Genomic DNA, 14,609 nt, shown 5'->3' on the forward strand with positions numbered 1-14,609 from the left:
AACCGTCAGTCACCTTCAGCTGCCACTTGCCTCTCTGCTGTGACCTCTGCACATCAGTCTCTTAGTGATTTTCAGCTCTTTTCAGGCTGGGCAGAAACACTGCCCCACCACAAGTGATTTCAGCTCTCATTTGACCACTTTAACATAACAAAAAGGCTCCTAATGAAGCCTCTTTTAGTTCTATCTTTGAACAGTGGGGAGGAACAGGTTAAACCAGATCGGGGACCCTTAGGGAGAGTCCACACTCCTGGCTGAGGGCTTGGCTACACTTACAAATTTGCAGCGCTGCAGCAGGGTGTGAAAACACACCCTCTGCAGCGCTGCAAATTGCGGCGCTACAAAGCGCCAGTGTAGTCAAAGCCCCAGTGCTGGGAGCCGCGCTCCCAGCGCTGTCCGTTATTCCCCACAGGGAGGTGGAGTACGGACAGCGCTGGGAGAGTTTTCTCCCAGCGCTGGCGCTTTGACTACACTTAGCGGTTCAAAGCGCTGCCGCGGCAGCGCTTTGAAATGCAAGTGTAGCCACAGCCTAAGACACCTGTCCCCACCCTTCTTACTTTCAGAGAGGTCTGTCATTGGATCCCCTGTCTTAACAAATTCCTTTCAGCTGAGGGTGACCCTTCAGTCAGGACAAACTCAGCACAGTTCTGCTCTCCTTTAGTCATACAATGAAGATAACATTTCACTACCCCTGCATTTAATTAATGTTTAAAATTAAATAGACACAAGTTAAGAGGGAAGGTACTGTACATCTGGGATCAGGCTTGAGTTCTGAGGGATTACAGGTATTGGTTGCAAGGGTGAAGGGATACATACATATTGCATGACCGGCATAAACCCGGATTGGAGTGCAAGAGTTTTTAAAGTGTCAGTGGATAAGTGGGCTCGGGTATGCCACCCATGGAATGTATAAGGAGTCCAAGTCAGTATCGGTGTGGCAAATGAGTACATGGGTGGGGTGCGTCCCTTGGTTTGTCTGGGAAGGAAGTGGGTTATTTGTAATCCCAATATCCGCCACAGCTGATCACTTGGAGCTACACAACTCCTGTCTGCTAGATAGTGCCGTAACAAGGACGAGGCGAATGAGGCACTTGCCTCGGGCACGCAAAGTGGAGGGGCGCAGCTCTACCACGATCGGCGGTGCTTCAGAAGCAGCTCTACCACCACCACTTCTTTGGTGATGGGTCCCTGAGTCCCTCTTGGAGGGAAGGATCTGCAGTCAAATTGCCACCGCCACTTCATTCTTCAGCAGCAATTCGGCGGGTCCTTCATTCCGAGAGGGACTCAGGGACTGCTGCCGGAGAGCCTGGAGACAGCCCTTGCCTTGGGCACAAAAATTCCTTGTTACGGCTCTGCTGCTAGATACCTACACAGAGTAGTGTGTTCATGTAAATACAGTTTACTCCTGAAAGTGTCTCCCTCTTCCGAACTAGGTGTCAGGGGAGAGTTCATTCAGACCCTGCTTACATCAGCATGGTCTAATAATACAATATAGAGGGAATTTGGAATTTCACATATAAGGTGAACACATGCATTTTACAATGATATTAATAACCAGCATGTTATTAACTCTCACATAATACCTCTCAAGGCATATTTTGTGCACACAGTATTGCAGTAGTGTGCAGGTATGAATACAGGAATGCCTAGGGCAGTGTTTCTCAAATGCGGCCACTGTGGCCGCATGCAGCCACCAGGGGCTTTTCTTGCGGCCACAGCCTTCTGGGCAGTGATTGGGGATCTGGGGGGAAAACAGCGGCCCCTCTGCTGGGACCACCAAGATGGGTTGGGCCCTGCCCCCATCTGTAGGCACAAATGCGGAAGGAGCAGACAGCTGGTGTGAGTTTCCTGCCTTCCCGGGGGCAGTGGGGCTCTGGCTTCAGCCCTGGGGTGGCAGGCAGCAGGCTCCAGCTGTGTAGCAGGAGGCTCCAGCCACAGGCTCTGGCCCCCCAACTGCAGGGCCTGGCAAACTCCATCCCCTGACCCATCACCCCAGGCCCCCACTGCCTCCCTATCCACCTCCCCACCCAAGGCTTAATTATCCCCCAGCTTGCCAGGGCTGAGAAGCCTGCTGTGAAAAGTGATATTAACAAATGTACAAATATCATTTTTCACAGAAGCAAACTTACTAGCTACCAAGTTCTAAAACAAAAAGGCAACCAAAAAAGCAAAAGAAACAAGAACACAATAACATGCAAAGCACCTTATCTGTGTTTCTGTCCTGTTGAAGTCTTGTAAAGAACAGAGACAACTGAACATTATTTTTATTATTCAGTCTGCAAAAAAGCCCTTACATAAATAAATTACTATGATTTGGATGTGTGTATGTTCATATTTTGTTTTTCCTACAGTTAAGTATTTTAGGAAAAATTGTCATAGTGGCAACCAGCAAGAGCCCACCAACAAATTTGTTGTGAGAACCCCTGGCCTATGGTCACAACTGTACAATATAGTAATCTCATATGGACATGTAAAGATTTGTGTGTGTAACCTACCGCATTAACACTAAAGTGAGTATGTATGAATCACTCTTACCAGGACTTTAGAGGAGCATAAGCCCCTGAGGGTATATTTTCATAGCAGCATGTAGTGTTTTTTATAAATGACTCCCATTGAGTTTAATGAGGACGGAGTGGCACTGAAGGCCTGTGAGGTGCTTAGTAAAGATGCATTTGATTTATGTCCAGAATACAGATGTGGCTTTTTATCTCCTCAGTATAGAACACCTGCACAGGTAACAGCAAAATATATTAAATGTCGAGTATATGACACAATTAATCCATTTACAAAACATGACTATAAATATATGATTAGTATAATTTCAGCATATCCCCATAGAGCTTCATTATTCTCAAAAGCTGACATTCATGGTATTTATCATAATTTGTTTCATAGACTGAAAGTATATTTTCAGAAATATCTTTATTTCTTCCAGATGAGTCACTTTCCTCTCTGTGTGTGCTAGGATCCCACACTTAAGATTCATGGGTAACTGAGTACTGGGGTATTTTGACCTAACCTAATGCTGGAACATCCTGCAATGGTTTATGTGGGGATTTTTTATTTTTTTTTTTGGGGGGGGGGGGGTTGCCTGGGTGTGTTTTTTTTGTTTTTTTTTTTTTAATTTTTCAATATTGTTGTTCTACCTGTGCTCTTTACTCTAGCCATGCCCTGATATTTGCCACCTAGATACTCCACATTTATTATTGCTATAAACCATAATGAAAATGTCCTTCAAGGAAACCAAACAGGGAAGGATAGTCTTAGATTTTGAGGGGTCACGTGCTTGATAAGCCACACAGAGACTTTTAATACTGAGTGGCTGGAGGATTTCCTTAGTTGAGGCCAGGACCATAGGCGTGAACAAGCAGACACAGAATGTATTTCTTTGAAGCTCCATCCACAAACTTCACCCTAAATAAGGCACCTGCACCTTCCCTCTTGGGACACCAGATCTTCCTCCTCTAGTTCTGTAGGCTGGAGCGCTTGTCCTTCCTGCTTTTCCTCACACATAACCTTGAAAAATATCTTTCTGGCCCAACAGTGTCTGTGTTGAATCCTATTGTGTTATCCCTCCATGTGGATGATCTCCTTCTCTTCCTACTGGATCCAGGAATCTTGGGAGATATGGTCTCTGACCCCTGGTCTCTTCCGCCCCCCCCGCCCCCGGCTATAACTGACTGTCTCCAAATTAGAGGACTTTGCTAGCTGGGCCTGTGCCAATACTTCTTTCAGCCTTATCTATAAGAGAAGACAAGTAGTTTATTTCTTTGTATTGGCCCCTAGTACAGGACAAACTACCAATTACTTAAGCATCCAAAAAACTATAAAAACCTGCCTAAACCCTCACTCATTCATAAAGCAGATAGACATTGACATATGAAAGCAACATAGTAGCCTAGACCACTGCAGGGCAGCTATTCTCTCTGAGTCCTTGCTCCAGCCGTTAATACTATGCATGAATCAAACAAATTAAAAGTAGATGGAGCAGGAGATGGGCTGGATCTTGGGGGGGAAAAGTAATTATTTTTTAGGAAAGTTGAGTAGAGCAGCTGCAAGTGCATACTCAGTATATGCTTACTGTTGGCTCTGAGACTAGAGTTGGTTATTCTTCCTTTACTGGGGAATGGAAGCATTCAGCATTTTAAACTTACCATAGGAAGGGCAGAGTATGGAAGTGATATGAAAGGAAGAGTAGATTATGAAAGCTAGAGCAACTGTCTCTCTCCTAAAAGGTATTTGTGTTTGGGGAAAGGTAGTAAGGTCCAGAAACAAATTAGAAAAAAAAAATGACCTGAGCCATATTAAAAGCTGGATGTTCAAGATAGACTCACCTTTTAGCTTCAGAAAGACTTCCACTCCCCATAGAAAAGTAGACAACAGTTGTCCCATGAAACACAAGACAGAGAGATTGCATCAATAGAACAAAACCTTATTGACTAATCATTGATTCACAGGGCAGAAGAAACTTCTGATGAATCTCATTCAAGGTGTCAGGTACACCACAGTACTTATGATCACCATATAGCCAGCACAGTAAATCTATATAAGGAGTATAGAATTTTCATCTCTTATTGCTAGTTTTTCTTTACTTTTTATTGGTTACATACAATGTGAAACAGTTTTAGAGAAATATTTTAGAAAGATTCCAGCCATAAGGAAGGCATCTTCCCTTGTTTGCTAGTTCAGTGCAATGCTACCAGTCTGGTTGCTGCATAAAGTCTTTTTAAGAGCTATTTAAGTCCTCAACTGACTGAAAGTGAAAAAATCTGTTTCATATTTTTCCACACAGTATATTATGTTTATCCTTTAGTATAATAAAAAAAACTTGCTTATAATGTGGATTGATTCAAATAAGGGAATTCTTCAAGTTTCCAGATTCACAAATAGTCCTTCCTGAGTGGTTAACTGTTCCTATGTTTATAGAAAAGAGAGAGAGAGGGAATTACAGAAGAGATTTTGAATATTATCCTAGACATTAATAGCTTTTAATTCTAATAAAGGATTTCTCGAGTCATGCTGTATTCTGCAGTTCTCTTCTAATTGTCTGCATGGGAAATAAGAATTACATTGGATCAGTTGTGTGGAAAGAGGATTTAATCTTTAAGCTCCAATGTGGTTTGTTTGCTTTTGCCTTGTAAATCACTGAAGTTGTATCACTAACCTTGGGACTGGATCCTCGGCTATGCCATTTAACATAAAAGACCCAGAAACTTAGCTGATGTAAACTGGCATGGTGTCATTGGTTTAATTGGAACTGCACTGATGTGTATCAAATACATATAGTGCCCTTTATGTTTAAGGGTATGTATATATGGCAGTGTAAGCTCAGGGTCTCTGGAACTCAAGCCCACAGGGCTGGTGTTTGTAAGCCTGGGCTTGAGCATCCACACTGAATATTGACAGTAGGTTTAGCGTTTCTGAACATGGGTCGCTGTCACCCGCACTTACGCGTCTACACTGCACTATGCAAGCCCAAGTCAAGCCATCTCATCCCAGGCTTCCTAGTTCTTTCCCCAGCTTTAGCTGCTCATAATGCACTGTGAGAGAACTTGACAGTCCATCCTGCTGCAATTTACAGGAGGTTGTCACTGCCTGCCAACACATCCAGCTGAGCTGTCTTTTAGGCCCACCTGCTCCTAGCAACCGGAGTCAGTGGTTTGTTTGAAGAACTTGTCTTGCCCAGGCTTTCGCTCCAATTTCAAGAAATGGGCAGAACATCCATAAGAACATAAGAATGGCTGTGCTGGGTCAGACCAGGGGTCCATCTAGCCAAGTATTCTGTCTTCCAACAATGCCTGATATCAGATACTTCAAAATAATCCATCACCTGTCATCCAGTCCCAGTTTCTGGCAGTCAGAGGTTTAGGAACATGAAGAGCAGGGGGTTGCATCCCTGATCATCTTGGCTAATAGCCAATGATAGATAAATTCATGGAGGATAGGTCCAGTTCTTTTTTTGAACCCAATTATAGTTTTGGCCTTCACAACATCCCCTGGCAATGAGTTCCACGTGTTGACTGTGCATTGTATGAAGAAGTACTTCTTCATGTTTGTTTTTAAATCAGCTGCCTATTAATTCCATTGGCTGACTCCTAGTTGTTGTGTTATAGGAAGTGGTAAATTACACTTCCTTGTTCACTTTCCCCACATCATTCATGATTTTATAAACCTCTGTCATCAACCCTTAGTAGTCTCTTTTCTATGATGTGCAATCCCAGTCTTTTTAATCTCTCCTCAGATGGAAGCTGTTCTATATCTCTAATCATTTTTGCTGCCCTTCTCTGTACTTTTTCCAATTCTAACATCTTTATTGAGATGAGGTGACCAGAACTCTTCACGGTATTCAAGAGGTGGGCATACCATGGATTTTTATAGTAGCGTTATATTTTCTGTTCTGTTTTCCTAATAGTTTCTAATATTCTGTTATCTGTTTTGAATGCTGCTGGAAGTTGAGCTGACACTTTCAGAGAACTGTCCACAAAGATTCCAAGATCTCTTTTTGAGTGGTAACAGATAATTTAGACCCCATCATTTTGTGTGTATAGTTGGGATTATGTTTTCCAATGTGCATTACTTTGCACTTATCAACATTGAATTTCATCTGCCATTTTGTTGCTCAGTGACCCAGTTTTGAGAGATCCCTTTGTAACTCTTTACATTCAGCTTTGGACGTAATGATCTTGAATAATTTTGTACCATCTGCAAACTTTGCCATTTCACTGTTTACCTCACTTTCATTTATCCATATGTTGAACAACAGAAGTCCCAGTACACATCCTTAGGGAACCCCATTATTTACCTCTCCATTGTGAAAACCAACCATTTATTCCTACCCTTTGTTTCCTATCTTTTAACTAGTTACTTATCAATGAGAAGATCTCCTCTCTTATTCCATGACTGCTTATTTTGCTTAAAAGCCTTCAGTGTGGGACGTTGTCAAAAACTTTCTGAAAATTGAAATGCACTATATCCACTGGTTTACCCTTCTCCACATTTGTTGACACTCTCAAAGAATTCTAATAGATTGGTGAGGCATGATTTCCCTTTACAAAAGCTATGTTGACTCTTCCCCAATGTATTGTGATTATTTACGTGTCTGATCATTCTGTACTTTACTGTACTTTCAACCAATTTACCTGGTACTGATGTTAGACTGAGTGGCCTGTAATTGCTGGGATTGCCTCTGGAGTATTTTTAAAATATCAGTGTTACATTAGGTGTCCTCCATTCAGCTTATACAGAGGATGATTTAAGCAATAGATGACATACCATAGTGAGGAGTTCTGCAGTTTCATATCTGAGTTCCTTCAGTATTCATCACTGAATACCATCTGGTCCTGGTGACTTATTACTGTTTAATTTATCAATTTGTTCCTTAACCACCTGTATTGACACCTCCATCTGGAATAGTTCCTCAGATTTGTCACCTAAAAAGAATAACTTAGCTGTGGGAATCTCCCTCACATTCTCTGTAACAAAGACTGATGCAAATAATTTATTTTGCTTCTCTGCAATGTCTTTGTCTTCCTTGAATACTCCTTTAGCACTTTGATTATACAGTGGCTCCACAGATTGTTTGGCAGCATTCCTGCTTCTGATGTACTTACAAAAATTAATAGCAATTTTTTTAGTCTTTTGCTAGATGCTCTTCAAATTGTTTTTGACCTCTCTTATTATACTTTTACACTTGGCTTGCCAAAGTTTATGCTCCTTTTTATTTTCCTCGCTAGGATTTGACTTCCAATTTTTAAAGGATGCCTTTTTGCCTCTAGCCACTTATACTCTGTTTAGCCATGGTGGTGGTTTTTTGGTCCTCCTTGCTTTTGTTATTTGTTGTTTCGGTTATGCATATAGTTTGAGCTTCTAGTGATTTTTTTTTTTTAAGTTTCCATGCAGCTTTCAGGCATTTCACTCTTATGATGGGTCCTTTCAATTTCTATTTAACTAGCTTCCTCACTTTTGTGTAGTTCCCCCTTTTCAAGTTAAATGCTACCGTGGCGAGTTTCTTTGGTATTTTACCCCTACAAGCATGTTACATTAAATTACATTATAGTTGTAAATGATTATTCCCTCTATTCAGCAGTGGTGAGGCCACATCTGAGGTATTTCATCCAGTTTTGGGGCCCCCAGTACAGAAAGGATGTGGACAAATTAGAGGGAGTCCAGTGGAGGGCAACAAAAATGATTAGGGGGCTGGGGCACATGACTTATGAGGAGAGACTGAGGGAACTGGGCTTATTTAGCTTGCAGAAGAGAAGAATTGAGGGGGAATTTGATAGCAGCCTTCAACTACCTGAAGTGGGGGTTCTAAAGAGGATGGAGCTCGGCTGTTCTCACTGGTGGCAGATGACAGAAAAAGGAGCAATGGATTCAAGTTGCAGTGGGGGAGGTCTAGGTTGGATATTAGGAAAAACTATTTCACTAGGAGGGTAGTGAAGTACTTAATTGAGTTACCTAGGGAGGTGGTGGAATCTCCATCCTTAGAGGTTTTTAAGGTCAGGCTTGACAAAGCCCTGGCTGGGATGATTTAGTTGGCGTTGGCCCTGCTTTGATCAGGGGGTTGGACTAGATGACCTGAGGTCTCTTCCAACCCTAATCTTCTATGATTCTATTATTCTAACACAGTATAAAGTTCTCTCTCTGACTAATTTGCCTGTGTGGTTGAGTTTTATTTATAAACTAAGTTAAATATCTGCTTATGGACTTCATCTGCAATTTAATCTTAACTTAAACCTTTATGTGCAGTAAAACACAGGTTATAAGGTGGTTTGCTGACTTTTCTTTTTGTGCTTTTTGAAATTGTGTCCAGCACCAGTCTTCCTCCTCCCTTCCCCCTTCTGCTGTTCTGGCCCCCAGAATTATACCTGCGCAGCTCCTAGAGTCTCTCTGGCTGCAGGTATTCTCACTGGGTATAGAAGAGATTGTTTATACATGGTCCAAGCACCAGAGATTCTTGAATGACCTGCATGGTACAGTGGTGCTTGGTCAGCTGAATTTTCTCTCTCTCTCTCTCTCACCACTACTAAAGGATACACTTATGCCTTTCTATTGAGGTGGGAAAGCCCATATGACTGACTATAGTAGCCACTCTGTTTAACCAAAACCAAAGTGTGCTGACAGTAGCAGGATCTTAGAACCCACAAAAAGGAGGCTGCCAACTTGTAAAAACTCTTCACTAGTAAACGCTAATTTGTAAGTTTATACCAACCAGCTATGTTAACAAAATGATATCCAAAAATAAATGAAGGGCCACACTAGAGGCCAAGTGGAAGTACTCTGCATTGCCCTGTGGGGAGACTGGCTTGATTCCAATTCCCGTTGTCTTGCTCCCTGAACTGACACTGAAGACCAAATTGTTAAAGATATTCAGATGCAGATAGGCATTAGGAGAATGGGGCTGGAGAGAAGGGTTTCAAAAGCCTAAGGTGCCAAGGCAATTTTAGGTACCTAAATATATTTAAAAATGTGGCCTGGAGTCCCCATAGAGAGGGGGAGGGATCATCTTGGTTTCCCTCAACAGCAACCTTTATGACTGACTAAGGAGCTGAACGGGCCGGTCCTAATGGAAGCCCTGTTCAAGCCCTGCCATTGAAAGGATTTGGCTACCTTGCAGGACCCCAAAGTAAGGTTCCTCCTCTCTCTTGCCCTTCATTGGAGAAGAAAAGAAAAACACAAGCTATAAGTAGTTCTTCAAAACAAGGTAAGCAAACCGTGAAGTGGGGCTGTCGGCACTCAGCCAGGTAAGACCTTTGGTCTCGGCACATGACTCCCATTGACATCATTGGGAGCTCTGGAGCAAGGGCGGTATCGAGCCCGTAGACAGGATGAGGCCAAAAAAAAATGCCCGTATGTTCCTATTCTATGATTATTCTACTACATGGCTGGGGAATTTTGTACATCTTAATTTAAATAATTTATGGTCAGAAGCAACACTCCACAGACTTGCGCTTAAATGTCTTACTGTCCAGCTGAGACTTTTTGCTCCTTACTGCAAGAGGAACATGTGCTAGAGGGTCTATGTATAGCGTAAGTACTAAGTATGGCTGCAGAACAAGTCATTTCTGATTTGTGTAATTTTGTAATGAAAGCAAAAAGTGTCTTGTTTAAGATCTGGAGGAGTAACTGGGTTATCCTGGGACATCAAAGATCCATACACGTATGGTCAAAAAGGTGAAGCAGCCTAGCTTCTGTTACAGTCAGTGCAAAGTGCAAACACAGGAACCCCACACTCAACAGAAAATCTCCTAAGCTCTGCCAGGCTATGAACTCGTTCCAAGACAGGGTTTTTTTTGTTGTTGTTGTTTTTTAATGTAACCTCTGTAGAAGGCACTGGAGAACATATAACCCCACATTACAGGGATATGGTTGCTGCAGTATGTGTGTGGATCTGTTGTTTTTTCCTGTTCTTGACTTGTAGACTAACATTATTGTGATCTGTTTTTTCGTCAAAGCTTGACTCCTCCCTCATTCCTTCTCCCACCTACATAGTGAGGCTGGGGGAGACAGGGCTAAAAATGGAGACCACTTTTCATTCCGAGCTCTCAAGCTGTCTTAAAGCAGCAGTCCACATAGTATCTGTTCTCTCTGACATTCCAAAGATCTGCCAACATAGGTGGCAACACAGATCTGACTGGTCTGGTCACTGCTCCACTTGCTGCAACTCTGTGTTGTTCAGTTCAGTGATCCCTCCATCGCTGAGCTGACTAGACTACAGCCTTTAATTGTTAAGGGTTTGGGGTTGGGGAGGTGTTTGAAAACTATCCTTGTATGTTCTTCAAATTCACCAGTTGTTAAGAAGGGTAGCAGAGATCCAGTGGATTGAGCACGAGGATAATAGTCAAATGACCAGGGCTCTACTCTCAACTGTAACATGACTTAAATGTCCACAAGCCTTTCTGTTTCATTTACCCCATCTGGAGATAAGAGGATTAATTCACAGATACATATATGCTAAGCATGTGTTTAAACCAGCATATTATATAATAAATAGTAATACTTAAGTCTCATATAGGGCTTTCCATATTTTTGGTGATATTTTTAAGTTGTATTGATTTCTTTTATACATTTCAATAGCTCACTTTTAAAAATCAGTCCAAATAAGGAACTGGTTTAAAAGCTAACAGGAATCTATTTGTAATCGATGCACGGAGTTGAAATGGGTGATTTTTTTTTCTTTTCTTTTCTTATGCTGAGCTCCTCCAGATCAGCAGATCATTTTGTTTTGTTTTTTTAAATCATTTAAATAAGTAACCAAAATAAGATATTTTAAAATAAAGCCTGTGTAAGAGGATTTTCAGGGAAGATCATTCTTTTTACTTTCAATTAGTCTTATGGGTTTTACAGCAAAAGTGTCACTTCTCATGTAGAGTATAATACATGTTGGCATAAATCACCCAGAGAACTGCTCAATATATATACTAACAAAATAGCACCTTCTTCACTTTAAGTAAAAGTCTATGAAAAATTAGGAGTCTGTGTACAAGAATAGACCATTCTCAGAGTCTGAGCACAGGTTGGGGATCCAGGAACAATAAGCTTCTGATTCTGATCCCTGAAACCTCTCTGGCCTTCAGAAGTAATTTAGCTGTTTTGTTCCACTGTTGATAATCATGTATAGCTGTTTCTAGTTATTCACTAAAATCTACTAATTTTCTCAATTTATCTTCTTTTCCTGAATAAGGAATGTCTTAATGGAATTTTTGTTTCTCTCTGAGCTTTTCCCCCTCTCTGTGATTGATCATGAACAGTTTGTGAATGTTACACACACCATATCTGAAATTCAAGCTGCGTTAGTTGGTTGTGATGGGCCGCGAATATACTCATTATCCCCATTATTGGAGGTTTTTAAGAACAGGGTAGATGAACATCCATCAGGGATGATCTAGGTTTACTTTAACTATGCCAGCAAAAATTCTGAGTGTAGACAAGGCCTAAGAAGTGTAATTCTGACTGCAAAAGTTGTCAGATTCTTGTCTAGTTCATTTAATTGCGTCTGTGCCAGAACTCTGGCAAGGGGTTTTGGTCTTGTTGTGTCAAGCAACAGCTCATCCTATATAAAATACAGTATTTGCTTGTATAAGTTTAAAATCTGCCATCCACAAACACTTGCATAGTTTGTGATTTATTATTCTGATTTATTATTAGAGCTAGATGAATAATTCTGTATATTCAGTTTTCGTTTTTCTCTTTGTGAATTGTCAGTAAACAGACTGAAATTCTCAATATTTATTCATTAATCTTTCTTCAGCAAATAATTCTCGGTCTGCCGATTACAACAAACAGATAAGTAATCTGGAAGGTATGCTGTGTTGATTAGTTACACAAATCATCTAATCAAGGAACAGAAACAATACCATATGACTTAGGTCAGGGGTTCTCAACCCTTTTCTTTCTGAACATCCCAGCCCCGCTATAAAAACTCCACAGCCCACCTGTGCCACAACTAGTTTTCTGCATATAAAAGCCTGGGCCGGCATTAGTGGGTAGCAAGCAGGGCAATTGCGTGGGGCAGCCCACCACAGGCGCCCCCAGAAAGCTAAGTTGCTCAGGCTTTGGCTTCAGCCCCGAGTGGCCAGGCTCAGAGACCCAGGCTTCAGCCCCATGCGGTGGGGCTTCAGCTTTCTGCTCTGGGCCCCAGGGAGTCTAACACTGGCCCTGCTTGGCAGCCCCACTGAAACCTGCTCGTGGTCCCCCAGGGTGCCCCGGGCTGAAAATCACTGCCTTAGTAACTAACCCAGTCACTGAATTGTATATTTGATTGTTAATCTTGCAATTTGCAATGCATCCTGCATTGATTAATGTTAATTGTGAATCATGAATTTGACAATGATGCTTGCAATCAAAATCCATTTTGATAAATTTTCGAGCATCTGAGATAAGTTTGCCATTAACCAATATTTGTAATAGTAACCTTGAACATTTAGATCTTCACAAAAAGCAAAGATAAAATGGGACATGATCATGCCTGATCAAAATTCTCTTCAAATGTCAAAGTATAACTGAAAAAATTAACTCTTGTCTCAGCTCTGAGTATTAGTAATTTCAGATTTCAGTTTAACAATCAAAAAAATGTTATCCCCAAAATTATTGCAAAGGTAAATTTCAAGTCCTCACCCCACCCTGACATTTCATTTAACAGTTCAAGCCCTAAATAAAAAGTGACTAACTTGAATATTTTAAAGCGGATACCTACACACAATTCTGCTCGGTCAGAAAGGTGGTCTCCTCCCTGAAGAAGACCTTTAGAAAGGTTGTGGAAAGCTACAATGGTTAGCTCTGTCGCTAATGGCATCTGTTGCTCATCTAACCACTGAAATACTAATCAGTCCCATTTATTACGTATGCTGGAAGTTCACCAGTCATGTTGTAAATGTCATTGAACTGATACCACTAGTAGTCAATTCAATTAAAACACTTTCTAATGTCCAAGGAACCACCTATGTACAAAGGAAGGGTAAATGTTGCTGTTTTGTTTTGCCAATAATTACAGTCTGGGCTCAGTCATAAGCAGTGACCAGCAATTCTAATTTGCATGTATACCCTGAGGTTTTCTCTTAACAAAGGTGCTATAGCTCAGGGCTGTCAGATCTGCAGTAGCATTAATTGACAGGCTGCTTTGGAGTAAGGAACTTGCATATATCCAAGCTATTATGGAGAATATTTACTTTACTCATTAAACAAGTTCTTTATTTACCAGTTGAGGCTTTAGAATAATCCTTTTGCTTCAATAATAGTTTCGCTCCTGTTTTCACTGGTTGACTATCACACTGTTATTTCATTTGCGTGTTTGTGAAAGATTACTGAATATGAGCAGGAAGTAGCCTCGTTTGGACCATCTGCATAAGCTTCCTGCAGAGGTGAGAACAATGCAGTTTTATTAGTTTAAACTTTTAAATACTCAGATTGCAGATTCCAGTATCAAATTGTGCTTTGCATTTGTGCTTTTGATGGTAGGTCAAGGAGCACAAATAATAAATATTTCCTGAATTTTTAAAAAAATGTTTATTGCTGTTTTTTAATAATGAATAATTAACCATATGACAGCATCTTTGTGTGAGAGGATGAGTGCAGTTAGGCTACGTAGTCAAGCACAATACAGTAGTAACTTACAGTAGATGTCTCATCTTTTTAAAAGATGAGCATTCTGTCCCATCTCTCTTCCTACCTACCCAGCTCCCCATCATGGAGGGAATATAGTCCATAGTGTGCAGTACCAAAAAGGGAGTCCTGTTCATTTACTCAGTCAACACTTAGCAGACATATGTAGGTCAATACACTGTTAGACAGACCTGTTATTGGATACATTATACATAGTAATCAGGAATAGAAAATGGTGCTCAGATGCCAGAAGGATCTTGTGGCCACAATGGTTGAGTCACTGGATAAGGGATCAGATGATTAGGCTTCAAATCCTGTATCTGCTGCAGATTTCCAGTTTGACTTTGGGCAAATCACTTAATCTCTGTGTGTGTCAGTTCCCCATCTTGAAATGTAGGAGGATAAGATTTCCTGTTCCCATCCCTGTGCCTTGCACAATAGGGTGCTACTGTTAATACAAATAATAAATCATGATTATATGCATAACTGTCTAGACTGCAGGTTTTCTGGGA

At 41.2% G+C, this 14,609-nt stretch overlaps 1 protein-coding gene across 4 annotated transcripts in view; it reads left to right on the forward strand.

The window, feature by feature from the left end:
• The window catches only part of LNX1 (ligand of numb-protein X 1), a 234,837-nt gene that overhangs the window by 68,107 nt on the left and 152,121 nt on the right, over nt 1-14,609 (forward strand). The window lies entirely within an intron of this gene.

This window comes from Mauremys reevesii, linkage group 5 (assembly GCF_016161935.1).
Source record: "Mauremys reevesii isolate NIE-2019 linkage group 5, ASM1616193v1, whole genome shotgun sequence".
Lineage (NCBI taxonomy): Eukaryota > Metazoa > Chordata > Testudines > Geoemydidae > Mauremys > Mauremys reevesii.